General features: G+C 36.1%; 1 protein-coding gene across 6 annotated transcripts in view; it reads left to right on the forward strand.

Moving 5' to 3' along the window:
• The window catches only part of FHIT (fragile histidine triad diadenosine triphosphatase), a 622,475-nt gene that overhangs the window by 68,944 nt on the left and 534,570 nt on the right, over positions 1–18,961 (forward strand). The window lies entirely within an intron of this gene.

Below are 18,961 nucleotides of genomic sequence, written 5' to 3' on the forward strand. Positions count from 1 at the left end.
ACAGTATTAGTGATGCATTTTATTTTTTTCATATTTTACGTGATCTTTATTAAGTACTAAATTAAGTACTGCTTATACAAATTAAATACTACTCTTATTTGGTTTTTGGTTTCTTGGATTCTTTAATTCATCGGGTAGACTAACTATTTTCCCAACCAGAGTAATATATTTAAAGGATGCACAGCATTTAACTGTCTCTTGCCACAAATGTTTTAATAAAATAGGCGTGGTGATGCAATTCCTGTAGAATTTATAACAGTGCTGCTATTAATGTTTAGGTTGAATAATATAACCACAAAAGGATTCATGTGTGTGTCATGAAGCATAACTAATTGCAGTTGTTGGTCACAGAACCAGTGACAATTAGTAAGGAAGTGAGCTTCTATTAAATACAAAAGAAACTGCATTGTAAAAGCCTAATTTTTGTCCTAAAAAGACTGTTATATAAGCCCCCTTGCATTCCAGTTCTGTCTCTAGAATGGTTGAAATATTTGTGATTGTTTGAAACAAAAAAACCTTTTAATGATACTTGTAGGAATGAAGAAATTTTCAAACCAATAATAACGATTTTCACTAAAAAATGAGTATCTTTTTCAAAGTTTGCATTCACTTGGAAGGTCTTGAGCTGTTTAACCAAATCAGATTTTCCTGTCAAGATCATTCAGACATTTTGTTTTCTGACTTAAGGAGGTGGAATCTGAATGAGGCAGAACATGCTGATTGAATGAACATAGTACTAAAACTTAACAAAACTCTGTGTGTTTTAGTGCACATTTTACTGGAAGGATGGACAAATTTTGCAGTTATATGAAAGGTTAAGAAAATTGTTCTGAGTCTTTTTATGCGTAGAAGAATATAAATCTCATGTGGGCAGTTGTGGTGCTTTCAGTAGTAAGGAATAGATGTCATTGTAAGCAGAGCACTTGCCAAAGATTGGTTCAGTGTGTATTTAACCTGCGGTTGCTGCAGTCCATGTGGATGTAACCAAGCTTGGCCATTAGTAGCAACAGATTAGTCACACTGCTTTCTTTTTAGTTTAAAAAATTGCTTTAGTAAATCGGGTGCTTGCCCAGGCTGGTTGGTTCTAATTTTGTAGGGCAGAAATTGGACTGCTGGGTGCCTCCTTTGAAAGACACAGAAGATGGTGAGGCCTAGACTAGGTGCCTTTGCTTGTGAGCGTTTTGCCAAGATGCCACTCCTGCTTTGAGGCTCTTATTTTTCTTGTCTGTTTCTTATTAATTAGTATAATTTGTAAGCTTTCCTCCACTGAGTCATTATTGTTTGTAGCAGGCACTGTCATTTCTCTTTACCTAAGTGTTTCCAATGAGAACGATTTCTGTGTCAGCTTTTCACCAGTTTTGCTGTTCGAATCCTAGTCCATTAATTAACTTTAGTGTTTTACACCTGTTGTGAGATGTAGCCTTCCCAGTGCTGCAACTGAGGCTGTAGGTGTTAGGCCTTGACAGTGTGATTTAAGAAAAATTTTAAAAATTTAAAATTGGGAAACTTCAGGATATTTGAATTAGAAATTAGAATATGTTTTGTAACAAAAAACCCCAAAACCCCAAGCATTGTGTATACCTGACTCACTTGGAAAACTTTCTCTTAAATAATATGTTTTCCTGTTTTTCACTTTCCCAGGTGTCAGGGGAAAAAACATTGCATTCTAGTACTGTGATATTAACACTTCTCATGTCATCTTAATTCTGGTGTGTGGCTTGTTTTAAGAAGGCTTGCTTAAGTGGGATAAAATCCCAGTATGACATATGCTATGATGGCACATTTCCGAGAGGTAAGCTTGAGAATCATAGTTACAGACAAAGTATCAGGATCTGCATGCAGGGGAATAGAGAAGAATAGAAATGAAGAAAAGATGGAAATAGTGTTCTTTAGAGGAAGATTAATAACACATTTGGGAGTGATATATAAGGGTAGGTATTGCACATAATCAGAATTCTGGCTTATATAAATACCTTGGATGGTAGCTAAAGCTTCTAAAATTACTTTTTTTTCCAGAACTGTGTTGTAATATAGAACCACATTCGTATTCATATCTTTACACATAATAAAACATTTGTACCAGTGAAGATCTTGAAAACTTTGATATACAAAAGAAACTCTTTTGAAACGTTTGGAGTTGGTAGTAGATTCTGAGGTATTAGGTAGTAAGCATCCTGTGAGATACACTGGGAATCCTAGAATTAGGAATACTTTGTCCTTGAACTTTTTTGTTATTATTTGATACTGAGACCAGAGCAGTGGCTTTCTGTGTATGGAAATTTGGTGTATGGGTACATACACTACAAATGCTGTAGTGGGCACTGCAGAATTATGTACTTAGCTGCATTTGCACATTTATTTTATTGTCATTAGGAAGCTTAAAATGGCTATTTCTCTTGCAGTGTAGGAATTAATTCCTAGATAGACTCCTCTAATGGATGGTTTCGAACTGGTGTAGCTTTATCTGAAAAAAAATATATATATTAATTTTGATATATTGTATTCAATCTGTTTGTTGCCATGTTGTGGTGGATTGCATCGGTTCCCTTGGGTGCTTCTCATTTATTCCGTGTGTGCAATGCAGGTGATTCTGGGCAGCATTCTGGGACACTCTTCCTTTCAGCTTCCTGTGGATATGGACTGCAAACAGTGGAAACTCAATCTGAACACAGCCGATGTTTTCTGAAATACAAAGCACACAAGTGCCTTGCTGTTCCTGCATGCTGTGTATGCACCTGGGATGGGAAATAATCAGTGGCTGCTCTTTTCTTCTGGCAATACCACTGCTGCTTTTGTGCCTGTAAACTCCTGAGGCTGAAAAGTTGTGGCTGGATTCTTCCTTTGAGCATTATTCATTCTGTCCATATATATTATGTGTTTCTCTTGTTATCTGCTTAGGGTTCTATGCTCAAAATTGGCTGAATTAGTTACGCATTTGTTGAGTTCCCCTTTGGTTTGGAGAACAAGTACCATCTCTTCAGGAAGTTTGAAGACAAAACTGGAGAATACGAAGAATTAAGTATTGTCAGTGTTGATGAAAAACATAAGTCAGGAAAAAAAATTGATAGCATTGTTTAAATAGCTTCTCATAAATGTGTAAGATTCTCATTAGTCCAACATCAGAAGTCTAATGAATATTAATGAATGAGATCAAAGACATTTAGAAATCAAAGCAAGTAAACAACAATTATTTTTAAGAATTATATAAGTTTTTAACTGCACAAAAATATAAATCATTTTAACAGAATGGCTCCATGAGAAGTTTTTCTTGAAAATATTTTTCCTGAAAGTTTTTGTGTTGAACTAGAAAGGCAAGTATGTAACATAAACCAGAAAAATACATACATCAAAACATGAAATAGATAAAATGTCTTCATTATGCTGTACCGAAATACCCAAATTAAACTGTGGAATCTAATAGGCTGGGAATTTTTTCTTGACCTGAGTCCATGATTTGAGCTTGACTCAGACTGTCAACACAAATGGGTAAATATTGCGAAGGAAATTACTTTTAGATCTCAGACCTTTACTGTTTCCTTCTACATTTCTAGTACTTTTGGACTAAAGTTATCCGTGCTGAAACATATACATAGTGTAATTCTGTTAAAAAAGATAGGTTTACACATCATTTAATACATGCGAGATTTTGCTTATCAAATATCGGAGTATGGCCAGAACTATCTTCATCTCATCATCTGCTTTTCCAAATCTTATGTAGAACCACAGCATGTGGTGTTATCTGTATGCCACAGTTATTTAATCTTTGAACAGAACATGCTTGTAATATAGCATGGGATATTTCAGCATCACAGTATGATGCAAATAAATCTTCCAAGACTGAGGGAAATAATTGGACCAGTTTATTAAATAGTACTTTTCATTTATCTTTACTTTTTTACTAATATTCATTTAATAATTCTTTTATTCCACTAAAAAAATTAATTTTTGTATGAGATGATGATCTAAAGCAAATAATAGGTGTAGGCATGAGTTCAGGTATCTTTTATTTCTGTGATTAAAAAAACCCATTTTATATCTGTATAATTTTCTTTAAAATTCTGTGATGATTTTAATGCATTTAATCCACAAAGGCCATAATGGTGATATTACTCCAAAGGCCCAGCTTCCCTGGTGCAACATGGAGAGCATTGTCCTCATAAAGCACCCACTTGCTCTGGGCGATAGTGACATTATTTGACAGTTTGTGATTCCTATGAACTTTAATGGCAAAGTAGGGCCTGCAAGAAGATCCCTCAAATACGGTCAAAGAAACAGTTTCATTTTGAACCTGGATATAAAACTAATGGTATCTAACAGCTTTTAGTGTCACTGAATCAAATTCCTCAAGTAGAAAGAACGGGTGACATTCTGTTTTAAAGTGACCGTATGTTTGACCCAGTTTCGCGATGGTGGTGTCATCACAATTGTATCTTGCTGCTGTAGGCTCTTGCAGCCTGACAGGCAGAACAAGTTGCTTTAGCTCACAGAGCTCATCTGTCACACTGAGCAGCTTGCAGGTTTCTATTATCTGAATGAAATGTGGAGCAAGGACTTCTCCCTGCTCCCTGCCTATCAGCATAGTCAGCAACCTGCTCACACCCCTGGTAATGGACTGAAATGAAATGGTAGAAGGAGAGAGAAGAAAAAACTGTTTCCAGAGATGCAAATGTAAGCCACATATAATAATTAAATGGCTTCTGGTTCAAAAATAATAATTTAAAAAAACATGTCCAGGAACTAGATGGAAGGTTAATTTCCAAGGAAGGATTGCAATTTCCTTCTCTGAAATGAGAGATGGAAAGCTTTTAATTGTATATTTAAGACACAAAACTAAGAACAGTTTATAATTCAGTAGGGCAGTGACAGGCATCTCTGTTTTCATCACAAGCACGTGCTTAGCACTTAAAGTGTTCAAACCTTTATGGAGATTTTATTATATTTTCCCAAAACAGTGCATCTAGAATTTTGTACCCTAGGCCATATCTTGCCATAATCTCTACACTCTTTGTAGTTTTGTAATAGGAGCAATGTTAGGGCACTGAGTTTGTGCAGGTTGCTCTTTGAAGTTCATGTGTGGCTGACTTGGCTGCTTTATTCTTGCCATGACCAATTTTTACTTGTTTTCAGAAAATTGGCAAAAGATGCACAAAGCACAACGCTTAGTAAATTCTGATTAGTGGTATTTCCTATGTTAAGCATAGGAAGAAATTTTTTCTAGCCTGTTATGTCTAGTTTTAAAAATGTTTTTACTAGAGTAAAATTTCCAAGTAAAACTTCAGCTAGTAACAACTACCAACTGGTTTCTGTTTGTTATAATAATAATGATTGTGGCAGTCCACAAGCAAAATGATTCACATGTGGCACGTGTCAGGAATGCCCTCTGCTATTTAAAAATGAGATAGATTATAGTGGGGGAGAAACCTGTTAATGTTTTATTCAAATTGATGCTGTACAACATTAATCAAAAGGAATACACCAGTTGATATTTTCATCATGGGAATGATGAGCTGAATCACTCCAATCTAATGAAAAATAGGACTATGGAATATATGGCATACATATGAATTAGGAAGATATTTCTGTCTTTGGGTTTCACAGTTTCAGTGGAATAGAAGGGTCATTCTGTGGTGATCGATGGATTTGTGGTGAATTGCACAAGATCTGAGAAAATGAGGATTGCATTTATCACATCTAAGGGGAATGTCAAAGTGTGTGTCTGCCCATAACCCCATCAGTGGTAAAATGATGACAATGTGCCTTTGGGAGGTACCAATCAATATGACTGTTGCAAAGCTCAACAACGACTGATGCCGTTCTATCTGATGAGTTCTGGGGGTGGTTTAGAGAGCTGTGGAAAGTAAAAACAAAGAAAAACATCAGCTTTGTACCCAGGACCTGCTTGGAGAAAGTTTGAAGTGAGTCTCATAAAAATGAAATGGGACATAATGTTCTAGGTTTGAAAAATTAGATAAAGCTGTTCAGCTGAATTTGGTTTGCCTGGTCATTATAGATAGCACTTACACAATATATAATCATTGAGAGCATGACACGGAAGCAGAATGACTTCTGGTGGTCTTGAAGACTAAGTGTGTAATGAACTTCCCAGAGTGCAGTTCATTGGGAAAACCAGTAATAGTAGAAAAAAAAAAACAAAGAAAAAAAAAGTTGATGATAATCTATTCAGAAAGCCCACTGGTTTGCTCAACAGAAATAAATCCTATGTTTTCTGACCAGAATAAATCAATGGCAATGTCACAGATGAAGAATATCCAAAACAAGCTCAGAAGTAAAATGTAGGTGAACGCAAACATTTTAAACAGCAGAGAAAGCTTGCTGCTTCTGTCACAAAACCCATAACATATAAAGGCTAAAATGTATTTCATATATTGTTTTCCTTTTCCCAGTAAAAACTCTGAAACCTGAATCAATTTTCTGTGGATAAGAGAGAGGGATTTCTGAGGGAATAACCCAAATGCATGCTGATAAAAACATGCATATATAATGTATACAGGCACACTTAAAATCCCTCTAATTATTTTCAGCAATAGTGAAGACAAAAGCACCTGAAATCTGTGGTCTTATTTCCTAACTCTGAAGTTCCTAGCTAAAAGATGTGCAGCTTTTTTCCTTGACTTGATGTGTTTTTATTGAAATGGGTATCTTACTCCTTATGTAGCCAAATCTTGCTAGTCTAAATAATTTGAAGAACCATTATAATTTAGGAGCAATTCTGAAATTAAAAGAGGGAAGAGGGTAGAAGTGGGAGTTTTTTTGGGAGCAGTAATGAGGTTCAGAGAAGAAGTAATTTCTGTCAATTTTTCCAGGAAAACTGAGGGAGAGACTCAAAAAATTTTGGTTTTGCACAAGTTCGTATTTATTTTTGTGCTAAACTTAGAGAAAAATTGTACCTAGGGTTACAAGGGTGATAGAGGTTCATAGGAGTAGAGATCAGAAGAGATCACTGAAGTGTTTTGTTTGATCTCCTGTGTGGGGAATGTAAATGTCACTCATTTCCCTCGATGGAGACAGGTAACACGCTTGGCAGAAGTGGATCTGCTGGAAAGCTTGTCTTCGTTTGAAGAGGGATAAGTGTCCACTTCCTTTGGTAATTAGTTCTGTTTGGTGGTTAATCATCTTCCAGATTAAACTTGGGTTTGTACAAATTGATCTTTTGTCTGTTGAGTTGTCTCTGACATTCAGGGCAGTCCCCTTTAACTTCAGAGGAAATTGGAACTGGCCTAAATTGCTTCACCTTGGCTCCCCTCTCCATGTACAGGGGTGCTGGATGAGTTCAGTGTTAGTGACCAAACAATGGTGGCATTAAAGCAGTAGAGGGAAGCAACATCTATTAGTACAGACCTTTTTCATACAGTAGGAGCTGTACAAACGAAACATAATTATTAATATATAGGCCAAACATTGATGTATGTATTTATTACCCCTTTGTAGTCTCTAATTACAGAAAGATGATACTCTAAAGGTATTTCTTACATTGCAGTGACAAACATTGCCTTACACTTTGTTACATTCACAAATCTGACTGCAGAGATTAAAGATAAAGCTGACAGGACAACTTCTTTAGCCACCTGGCTTCCCTATCAGATGAAAGTGCTGAGTGATAGAGGGAAAATGTAAAGAAAGTTGATATGCTGAGGGTCTCCAAATCTTAGAGAGTAAGTGCTGACTTCTGCTTTGTTCACAGTGGTTAAGTTGTGCTGGTGTAGTTACGTTTGCAAAGATTAATGCCAGCGTATTTAAAAATAAATGCACTGGTCCTGTGTCTGCTGCCTAAATTAATAATGCCAGGTGAGAAAAACAAGAAAATTGGAAGTTACTTTTTAATGGTTCTTCTGAATTTGCATGAGGCTTGCTTATGTAGTAGTATGCATCAAGCATTTCTATGGAAAGCAGGAAATTAAGATACATAAGGCTGCATAACTGTGGATTTTTCACTGTGTATTAAGTGGATAAATACCTAAAATTTAGGTAGCAGAGCATAATAGTTGTCTGTGTGTATAATATCACAATAACTTTAGTCTTTGAAGACAGTTCAGCATTCTTTACTTGCTCATAAACATGTAACTCAATTGTTCTTTGATTTGTAGTTAAAGTAGAAATAGGGTGGGTTTTTTGCTAAAAAGAGATTGGATCTTACGTCAGACAGCCTGACAGAAACTAATTTTCATTAATAAGCTATTTTTCTGAGATTCAGATATCCCATAATCTTGTATTTTTTTCAACAACTTCAGCTTTTCATTTTCAGATTTTTCTGTTGTCACGTTCAGAAGGTTGAACTGGCATAATTAAAGCAGCCTACAGTGTAAAAGAAAGATGTAGAAATTCAAGATAGTCACATTATGCAGTGAAATTTAAATTGATATGAATTTGTGTTGTTATAAACAGTAACTCACTATGATCAACTGTTTGAAGACCAGTTAAACAACATATTTGTATAGCCCAGAAGAAGCAAATGTATGCTATGCTGTGATATGAGTTTGCTTTTTTTCTTCTGATCATGTTTGCCTTTTATGACATGGTACATTAATTTTTAATGTATATATAGGCAGTTGAGCTGTTAATAGGTAGAAAAATATATAAGAAAAAGATTGAAGCAAGGAAATGTTTCTAATGAATAAAAATATTTTCAAAGGAAACATTTAAGAGGAGCTAGAAAGTGGAGTTCTGTATGTGGCAGCAGCACTCTGTAGGTTTGCAGTTGTTTGTACCTGTCTAATCTTCTTTTTATCTAAAGTTATTATGGTAACTGTGGTGTTGCCTGCCATAGTTGACCTTGAACCAAATAATCTCCTTTTAATTATCTTTAATTTAGATAGATTTGGCTTCCATTTCATACTCACATATGCATACACACCCAGTTCTTTCTCCTGTTTTTTATTTGGGAAGAGAGTGAAAATGTCTGTTCGATCGCTCACAGTACCTGCGTCCTTTTTTTGTGGCACATCTGCACAGCTGCTGTCAGGTGCTGTTACCTGCATTAAATGTCAGACTTGCTTTTCCTTGGAGAGATCCTGGCAGGAGGAAAATTCTCTGGAGAGGAGGTGGTGACTAATTCTGCCCTAGTATGACCACATTTCTTAGATACTCTAGTCCATGTAGATACAAGCTCACCACACCTTTACTGAGAACTGGCGAATACAACCCAGCTCCATCCTGAAGCTGCTGAAGCTGCTGTCCCACCCCTTTAGCTCTGAGTTAAACTCAAGCTACTGTGATTTGCCCCCTTTAGCATCAACTAGTGATCTGGGTTTGATGTCGAATTAAAGAGAATCATGCAGCTTTTCTTTGGATTGAAGAGGCAGTTTAGGTCTGTCCTTAGTGTGTTAGTGGAATGTTAAGCACACAAGCTGGGTGAGCAGAAAATGGCAGTGGAGCGTCTTGACTGTAGAACCTTGTCCTTGGCTGAAATGGAATAGCACGTGGTGATCTCTGTGTCTCGAGAGGCTGATTGCTTTGCTTTTGAGCCCTGAGCAGCCCTGGTGAACTGAATCAATATATCTTTTTATAAGAACATGTGGCTTGAATTCCTGATTCTCTGGGCATGTTTGTGTTTGAGCTGAGATTAGTCTGGCTCCAGATAGAGAAAACAGGAGCTCTGAAGGGAACTTAGGGAAGAAAGGAATGAAGGGTCTTTCCTTCCGTGCTCCTTACTGAGCATAGGTTCAGTTCAAGTACTCAACAGAGGAGTTAAGAATTACAACAGTTCTCTTTCTTGTTGGTCATTTTTTTAATGTGAAATGTATATTTAGAATCATTTAGGTTGGAAAGACCTTTAAGATCATTGAGTCCAACCATTAGCCAAGCACTGCCACTAAAGCATGTCCCTAAGTGCCACACCAGCACATTCTGTATTTCAATATAGGATGCTGGTGTACCTAGGATGTAGGAAATGTAGGACTTGCTTATCATGTCATTGAGAATTAATTTTATGTACCATCAGTTTTAAAATAGTCTCAGATTTTCCAGTAGTTAAAGGATGGAGGAAGAGTGAATAAAGTGAAAAAAAGAATAATAAAACTGTAATCACTGGCACATCACTACCTGACAATAACGGTACTGTCTATTAGGTGGAAAGATGGAAGTTCAGATTTGCAAAGCAGCACGCTATGTATTCACATTGTTTTACTGCTTGCACTGCAGTGGATCTAAATTTGATCAAGTATCTTTGTCATTGAGAGGCAGTAAATGTTTCTCCACTAATTGTTTCTAATGCATTTTTTAAAATTTATTGTGGAGCTGAGAGAGTTGTGAACACTGACAGTTGCTCAGATTTCGTGAAAGAACTGGAGCAGTCATACCTTGAAACAAAACAACAGTGTCCAGTTCCCAGGGGAAGAAGTGTGTTCCCTGAATGCATTTGTATTTCAGCAGATTAATTGAGAAATGGCTTAGTAAAAGCAACAAAGGCTTTCCAAACCAACTCCTTCATACGTCTGAGATTTTAAAGACCATTTTCTTAGTAGTTCTTTACTCATAAGTTGATGGACTTTAATATTATTCTGGGACAGTTGTATATCAGAGGGTTATATAGATATACTTTGAAAATATAATTGCATTGACCAGCATAGAAGTTATTTGAATTTGGAAGTAGCTGACTTTGGAAACCTGGTATGTCCTGTAGAAAGCAGCATGGTAGAATGGGAGTGTGTAGTTAATGTGTCCCTTTTAAAGAGAGAATATTTGTAGTACCAGAATACCAATTACATTATTGGCCCTGCAGAAGAACTGAAAGGCAATTGCCTGAATTAAGGTGACACTGGGTGTGAGCGTGATTGAATTTAAGTTCCCTCTTACCAAACATAGTTAGTAAGCCCTTAGAATCTCCAAATAAATACTTGTGCTTTAAGGTCAGTCCAGACCTCATGGATTGCTTTTCCTTTCCCTGATAAAAGCAGATGCAAGCATGCCAAATTGCTTTGCTCCAGCTTAACCCCAGCACTGTTTGAATTCATAAATGCTACAAAAGGAAAGCTTATTACCGCATACAACAGTGAAGTGGGAAAATGTCATGCCTACCTAATCTATTTCCTGGGAAGGGGAGAAAAATCTTTTTGTTCTTTTACTAAGACCTGGGGAATAAAGTAAGAACTGGATGTGATGCTGATAATCAAGGATTGTCTTTCATCTTTTAAATGGATATCAACCCTATATTTTCTGTTGTCTCTGATACATTTTCTCAGAAATGAGACAGTAAAGGAACTTTTTTTCTGAATTGAATTAAAATAGTATACTGTATTTAAATAGTTTTTAATTTTTTAAACTTATTTTGTTTTTTACTATTAAGCAGCTGTTTCTCTGAAGCTCTTGGTTTAAGGATAAATTGTTCAAACACTGGCACATCATTTAGTAGATGAAACAAAGCAGTGCTGCATTTGGGCTTTATATGGTAACTATAGCAGTATTAGAGAGGGCATCAATGGGAGCTTTGCTCTGAATTGGTAACAAGTACATAGTTTTAAATAACTTGGACGAGAACAAAACACTCCTAAAATAGAGTGCTTGAAGGAAAAGTAGATTTTCACACTGTAAACAGTGTTCTTTGAAAGCTGGGAGAAGGAAAAAAAATACTGTAGCACAGTACAGTAAGTTAAATCATTACATTGATTGAACATTTGTCTATTTGCAGTGGTTTTGTTTTGTGGATGTCAGTAAGATGAATGGTTGAGAAAGGAAGTAAAAGGGAAGCAGTAGTGGGTAAGGTTCAAAACGAAGCAATTAACATTCATAGGGTGTAATTGTGGGTAATGTGTTACGTTCACTTTCCTGAAAGTGGTTTAGTGGTGTTGTAAACTACTACCTGTAATAGACTTAGTAAATCTACAAACCCAATTTTTGTAATAACACATTCCTCAAGTTTTAAGTGAGGATGACTAATATCTTGTGTTGTATGAGTCTTATTTTATTTCATCATAAACGTTATGCAAAATTTTACTTCATTGTAAAGTTGAAATTCTGCATCTAACAGATGTTGAATCTTTTTCTTTTGGAAGGTGGTACTTAAACCTGAATGCCTCTCATTGTAGTTCTAAGCCTGAAATAGGGCAGGTATTTCTTAAGTTATTTTGTAGACAGTCTGTCAGCCCAATGAGATATTGACAGGATTTTGTAGGATGCAGATGGCAGAGGAAATGTAGTACTTCACTGCTATCATGAGCTTTTAATTTTGTTTCTGCTGACAATCCAGTTATTAGGTTGCTGGTTTCCTCACGAAACATAGCGTGTGGCTACCTAATTAGATTGCTTTAAAGCCCATTGGAAATGCCAAGATATTTCTCATAATCCTTTTGCCTTGGGTTCCTGTTGTTAAAGGCTAACTTCTCAGTCTTGGGGAAAAAAGGCTTGTTCACTGGGCTAAACATGAAAAATGCATTATGCTTGATGTTCTGCATGATGTTCTTGGTTAAAGTATAACGTGCAACAGAATTCTCTCTACGCTGTGTCCCTTGAAGCAGTAGCTGCTGGGCAATGATGGCAAAAAAATGTTCAGATTACAATTATAGGGACTCTACTTAATTATAGTTGGTAAGAGATTAAACTTTAATCATTCAATTAAAGCTTCTGGCCCAACTTTTTTTAAAACAGTATCAGTAACAAATAAACTTGATTTGGGTAAGCGTGTGTTGTTTGACACTGCAAATGACATTTTCTTTGCACAGCATAATGTGCAGATTGCCCAGGAAGGGTTTGCATTTAATAAGGTACTTGAAGAAAGTGTGTTTTATTTTTTTAATATGCCTTAAAATTGTCCACAAATGAAACCTACATATCCAAGGCTTCACCCAGTGAAAACTGCTGTACACTTCTAACTATTAAAAAGGGATCCCATGCTTCTGTGTGAGAGCAGTAAGATGAAATATGGTTCTAGGGAATTGCTTATTTAAAGGTACTCAAAGGCAGTTGCAGAGAACTGAAGTCACCGGGAAGATTTAGTGAAGAGCTTTGAATACTTAACAGGAAAACTTGACACATTGAAGCCCCTCCATTTCATGTAGCCTCAGGGTAAACACAAAACTAAAGTTTAAAGCCCTTCAGTTGTCTTGTGAGCAAAAGCAGATCCCAAACTGGCATGTATTTATTGTTATATTGAAAAAAACTTCTGAAGGAAAAGCTACTGACATGCAGCATCATCCCAGTAAGAAAATTTTGCTAGGACTAGAAACAGGGATAGTATATGTCACTGCAGATGTTAGGCACCCTTTAAACGAAGTCAGTTAGGAAGACTATCAAAAGGTTAAGGTAAATCTGTTTTCAAAAAAGACATTCTTGATCAAGCGCTTCTGAAATTGCAGTTTTGAACTCTTGGTAGAAATTAAATAAACGTTCTAATTTTGTCTTTTATACTGTGTACTGTCAACAGGAAAAGCTGGCTTAATTCTGCAAGACTTTCAATTTATAGCTTGAAATTGCAATTTTCATTATTGCCGTGTATGTTAGGCATTATTCTTGCTTATCAATAGTAGATGTTTATTTTTATTTGATAATAAAGTGTAATATCAAAATAATCATAGTAGTGCAAATGCCATATTGTGTTACAGTATTTCAGACTTAAGAATTGGAATTTATAACAATTTATACCAAAGTTGTAGTATTTTGTTATCACTAAATAGGTTCAATGACTACTCAGTTCTACTGTAGTCCAACTGTCTAACAAATAGTAATGTTAACTTATTTTCATTACTTCATTACCTTGTTAAGTAATTTTCATCTTTAAGCCCACACTACAGTTTTGTATCTCAATCTATTGTTCTCCATCTTAATTTTCAAATTATTCAAAGAATTTCTTGTAATCTCTGCTAATCTTCTCAAAGAAATGATGTGAGCAGGGAAGGTAGAAAATAACCTGTTTGTTCCAGCTGCTCTCCTGGAATACCATGTCTGGTGGCTGTCCCAGCCCTGAGAATTCATCTCAGGTGAGCTGAGCTCAGTGGTTGCAGTGAAAATTCAGGAGTGGCTTCACTGTGCAGAAATGCAAACTTGGGTTCAGTGCTACAAGGTGAGGATGACTTTTGGCCACGTTCTTGTTATGAAATGTTGTAGTGTTTTTGGCCTTTCAAGTGTTGTTACTCTGTTAGAACAGAGAAGCTGCAGTAGCCAATTGATTCTTCTTTTTCCCAATGTCAGCATTCTGTATTCTGCATGAGGAGCATAAATCCTCTAATCCTATAATTCACATGTACAGTTTAAAAAATAGGCAAACCTGTTAACCTGCAGGTAGGTAAACCTGCTTATTATTGTTATCATGAAAATGAGATATTGAGTAAGACAGTGGTAATCTGAAGCTATTATGTTTTATGCTGTATAAGTCAATATTTTATAAACATTTGTTTTAGGACATTCCTCTAGTTAATGCCATAGTAATGCTAATCACTGCCGCTGTCACTGTTTAAATAGTTTTGCAAACTGAATTTCTTCCAGGAAAATCTTTGCTGACTTCTAAGCCTGGAAAATACTGTAAGGTCCTAAAAAAGACGTGTCCATTTCTTACGTATTTAAAGACTAATTATTAGAATAAAGAGTCAGTGATGAATACAGAATTCTAATTTAATTGGAGAGTATTAGAATGCATTTTTTTCCTCCTTCTAACTTCAAAACTTAAATTTTATTTTTCATTTTTTTCCTACCTGGAAAAAGCTAATTTAAGCCAACCAGATTGCACATTTGAAATGTACAGAAGTTTGGTCCTATTTACTGAGTATTACTCCCATGGCATATCTCAACTTCCCCTCACAGGACTGACAGATGCCTAAATGTAAGAGATTGTTCTTGTCATGGGAGGCACTGACACAAATTCAGTTGTGTGGGTTGTTGGCTCTGTCTGATGTTGTCCCTTCTAATGCTATAGAACAAATCACCTTGCACAAGGTAAGCAGCATGCCCTGTCAGCCTTTTATTGAAAGCTGTTTGTTCTGATCTGTCTTGTCATGATACCCTGTTTGAACAGTGTTCTTGAACAGTCTTGTGTTCAAGCCAAACTTTCACAGCAGTTTTCTGTTGCAGAGTGATCTCATATGCAGCATTTGACTGTGGATGAGTATCAAAGGGCCTATTCACTGCAACATAAAAAGCTTTTACCTGCTGTGACTAAACCATGTTAAATTGTTACAGACGTGCAGGTGTCTCATGTGTTGGCAGGACTGTTTGAGCATAAATATCTTTGTTCAATCACCAGGTAATAAAACCAACGAACTTGATTTCTCTCCTACATGTGAATTAAAGAAACAGATTGACTAAGGGAGATCTTCCTGAAGGAGTATTTGCTTCTAGAGAAGTTCCATCTTTCCTTTAGACTATATTTTGTTCACTATATTTTATGGGTCTTTTATGTTGTTCAGAAGATGTTTGCTGCATAGAGTGCTCGCAGTTGTATTGAAAGAGAATGTGATAAGCTACAGCTTCGTTCAAATAATTAAGTACTTCCTGGCTTTGTTAGTGTTCAGAAAACTTAACAGTTGTATTGTACTTTCCCCCTTCTGTTTTGAAAAAGCTGTATTGTAAATGATACAAGGACAAATCTTTTGCTGGAGCGGTACCTTCTGTTGCACTGCTGACCCTGATGGAAAAGCTAAAAAAAGGCGGCTCTAGTCATTTTTTCTCATTATCAGCTGTCTTATTAAGTATTTCCCTATGCACATTGTACAATAAAATCATTTTATAAAAGTGAGGGAAGGAAGGCATTTCTGTTCACACCCTTGGTCTAGGAGAAAAAGTGTTGGGAAAGAAAATCTGCTCTCCAAATGAGGAAGAAGCATTAACAGTTTTAAAGAAAACTTTTGGAACAAATACAGGTGTAGGCAGCACTCTTTCTTGGGAGGGGTCAGTGTGAGTGAAAACTTAAAACCTCATAATGGTCTATGGAATCTCTGTCCACTAGAATGTCCATACTGCAGAATACCATGTTTTGAACTTAAGTTCTCAGAGAGAGCTGCCACGGGTGGGGATGAGGTGCTCACTTTTATTAGAACTGTATTCTAGTCAAGGCTTTCCCTAGGTTTTTTAGAATAAGTAGGATGTACTTGGGATGTGAAAATGAGATGTTGGTTTGCTTGAGAATGCAACAGCTCAGAGCCTCCTGGAGTTTTTTATTACAATGACAATGTTTTTAGTGTTTTGATAGACACAAAGAGGTGGAAGGAGCAGTGGCAGATACAATTATCTTCAGTGAGATGAACTAGAGTTAATAATGTATTACTCTACTTGAAAAACTTCTGAGAATTTTTTCAGAAGATATTTTGATGAGTTCAGAGAGAAGTTGGTGGTATCATTAAATAAGTTGACAACTTCTGTAATCAGCTTTTTGGTATTATAGCTCAAGGGAAAGTCAATAAACTTTGATTCCCAGCATTAATGTAATTATTTTTCCCCCCCTTTTTTTTTCCTTTTCTGGCTCCTTCTGCAGAAGACTGCAGTAATAGAATATCAGATGGCCAAAAGCAATTCAGTGTTCAGAAAGTCAGTGTCCCCTAGGATGATGTACAAATGTAGGAAGACTGGGGGTGGAATAAATAATTTCCTCTGATCTTGTTAGGGATGAAATTATTATAGAGAAGCAAATGTAATTCATTGAATATTCTGTGAGAGAGAGAAGTATGCAGTTCCTTTGATTACCAAAGGTACTATTTTTTTAAGAGGTTTTTTTTGTTTTCCTCTCACCTACAGTATTTTCCTTACACAGTATACAAAAGTGTGTTTGCACTGCCACTTGTTTTGGTAGTTGTAGTATACTACTTGAAGTAAGCTGCTACTCCTATATTTTGGTTGATTGGGCTAATTGGACTTTAATTTTCATCTTCTCCTGACCTTAGCCTAGTGAGAAATTACTTTAAATGTTTCAGTAAGAACACTTGCATTGTGCTTCATATTATTTAATTATTCTGATATTAATGTACTCAATTTCATTCTCATAACAGAATATAGGACAGGTGAGACGAGTGAATCATTGTAATATATATTATTACATATATATGTGGTGAATAGTATAGACCAAAGACCTTACAAATTGACCTTTAAACACAAAAGCTTCATCAACCTCCTGTGAAAGTACTCTTTTTCTCTGGAAAAAAAAAAAAAGAATATTAAAAGATGATGCACTGAATCTTTAAAACGAAACCTTTCTGTAGGTTTAACATCTGTGTGTTATTTGAGGCTGACCAACAACATTCAGCTGGAAGTGTCAGGTGCAGTATTGAAGGTGTGCTTTCAGGTGTGATGTAGCAGCTGTGGTCACATAAAAATCTGCTTTCAGTCACGTGAGCAGCCAGCAATTAGCAGCCAGCAGAGCAGATTGGATTTAGTCTTAGTTTCAATTCAAGTCTGCCCTGAAGAGTCCAACAGTAAGAACTTTAACTGGGCAAGTACAACACCATCTAATTCTTTAACTTTTGTAATCTGGGATTTGAAATGCATTGTTTTCTAGTTTAAGCCTGAAGTTGCTTAGAATTATCAGTTATTGTTATGAAATGCTTAAATTTAGGAGTAAAAGAAGGTATACCAAACTGACTGAAGTCTTTAAGTTCCAGTTTAGGGAGAGACTTGACTTTGAATAAGATAAAGACTTTTTTATCTCATGAATTCAATGACTAGTAAGAGATACTGAATTTACTGCTTGGTGGTTACTCGGTAGTTACTCCCTGCATAATATTTGTAGAGCACAACTAAAATGAAATGCTTTTCTCTGCACTTCCTCAACTTATCACACACTTACAGACATCCAGAGAATTAGTAGATTGTGTCGTGGTTATTCTCCCCTTTGTCTACCTTAGTAACTTCCCCAGGAAAAGTCTTAGAGGCTCATCAGTGCAGAGGAACAGGTTTCACAAAGCAATTACAGGTTTGGATGATGCAGCTGAACATGTCTTATAAATTTCACTATTTGCATTATTAGACATGTGAGAGTTTGGTGATCTGTGGTTAATTAGGCTGTGTGATCTTTCAAAAGAAGGATTTGGCTCACATAAGTGGCTTAGGTACTTTGGAAAATGGTACTTTGTGATGTTTATCTTACACAACTGATGTTTTCTGGTATTTAATAGGGAAAATCTTTTACTACTTGTAAAACTGTACCTAAACAAAGTAATCTAAATGTTCCTTCCTTGTTGTTTCTCCTTATTTCCCTTTTGGAAGAAACCGGTAATCAGAGTAGCAGACCTCTGGCTGCTAAGAGCTGTTTTGTGTAGCTGTAAGTAGTGGTACACTTTGAAATGTTGACAGGCCTTGCATGAACCAAGAGCTGATTTTTCTTGCCCCCTGGCAAGAAAGCAAGATCATGATGCTTTATTATTGAGGCAGATCCTTGAGCAGTGTAGCTAAAGCTTAACAAAATCTATCAAATGGAAACATCATTTCTGCAGGTAGTAAAACTGTGTTGAACTCTGTCGTTGTGTGCTTTGTTTTTCCTGTGTCACTTTCTTAAAATGTTTTGTTTGGTTTTTTTTCAAGACATAATTTCACCTTTCCCAAGCATGTATTTTACACTTTGAAGTTATCATTAGAGTATTTCCTTTGGCAATATATTTTATTGAAGCATTAGCAATGCAGTTGAGTCATTGAAAAATGTGGGAGCTATGGGCACATCAGGCTTGTCTGGTAGTTTTGTGTTGTAATAGGATTTTTTTAGTGGTCTTGAGTAGAGACAACTGTCAGTAATGTTTACCTTGGTAAAAAAAAGGCATTGGGGATGGAACAAGCCATAAAGAGAGTATGTAAGTAATATTGTGAATAATAATAATGGTGCTTATTAGCAGGTGACACATTTACATGTGAAACAGACTGGAGACAGAGCTGTCCTGTACACTCTGCTTCTGGAACAGCCAGTGCCAGTTGATACATAGGTAATTAATGGGCTTAATGACTTTTTGCATGATTTCTTGAAGAAAGTCTGTGATTACAGTTAATGATAGCATCACAGGATTATTTTGCATAGTGACTCATGTTTTCTTCTTAGGTG

The sequence above is a fragment of the Corvus moneduloides genome, chromosome 11 (assembly GCF_009650955.1).
Source record: "Corvus moneduloides isolate bCorMon1 chromosome 11, bCorMon1.pri, whole genome shotgun sequence".
NCBI classification, from domain to species: Eukaryota; Metazoa; Chordata; class Aves; order Passeriformes; family Corvidae; genus Corvus; species Corvus moneduloides.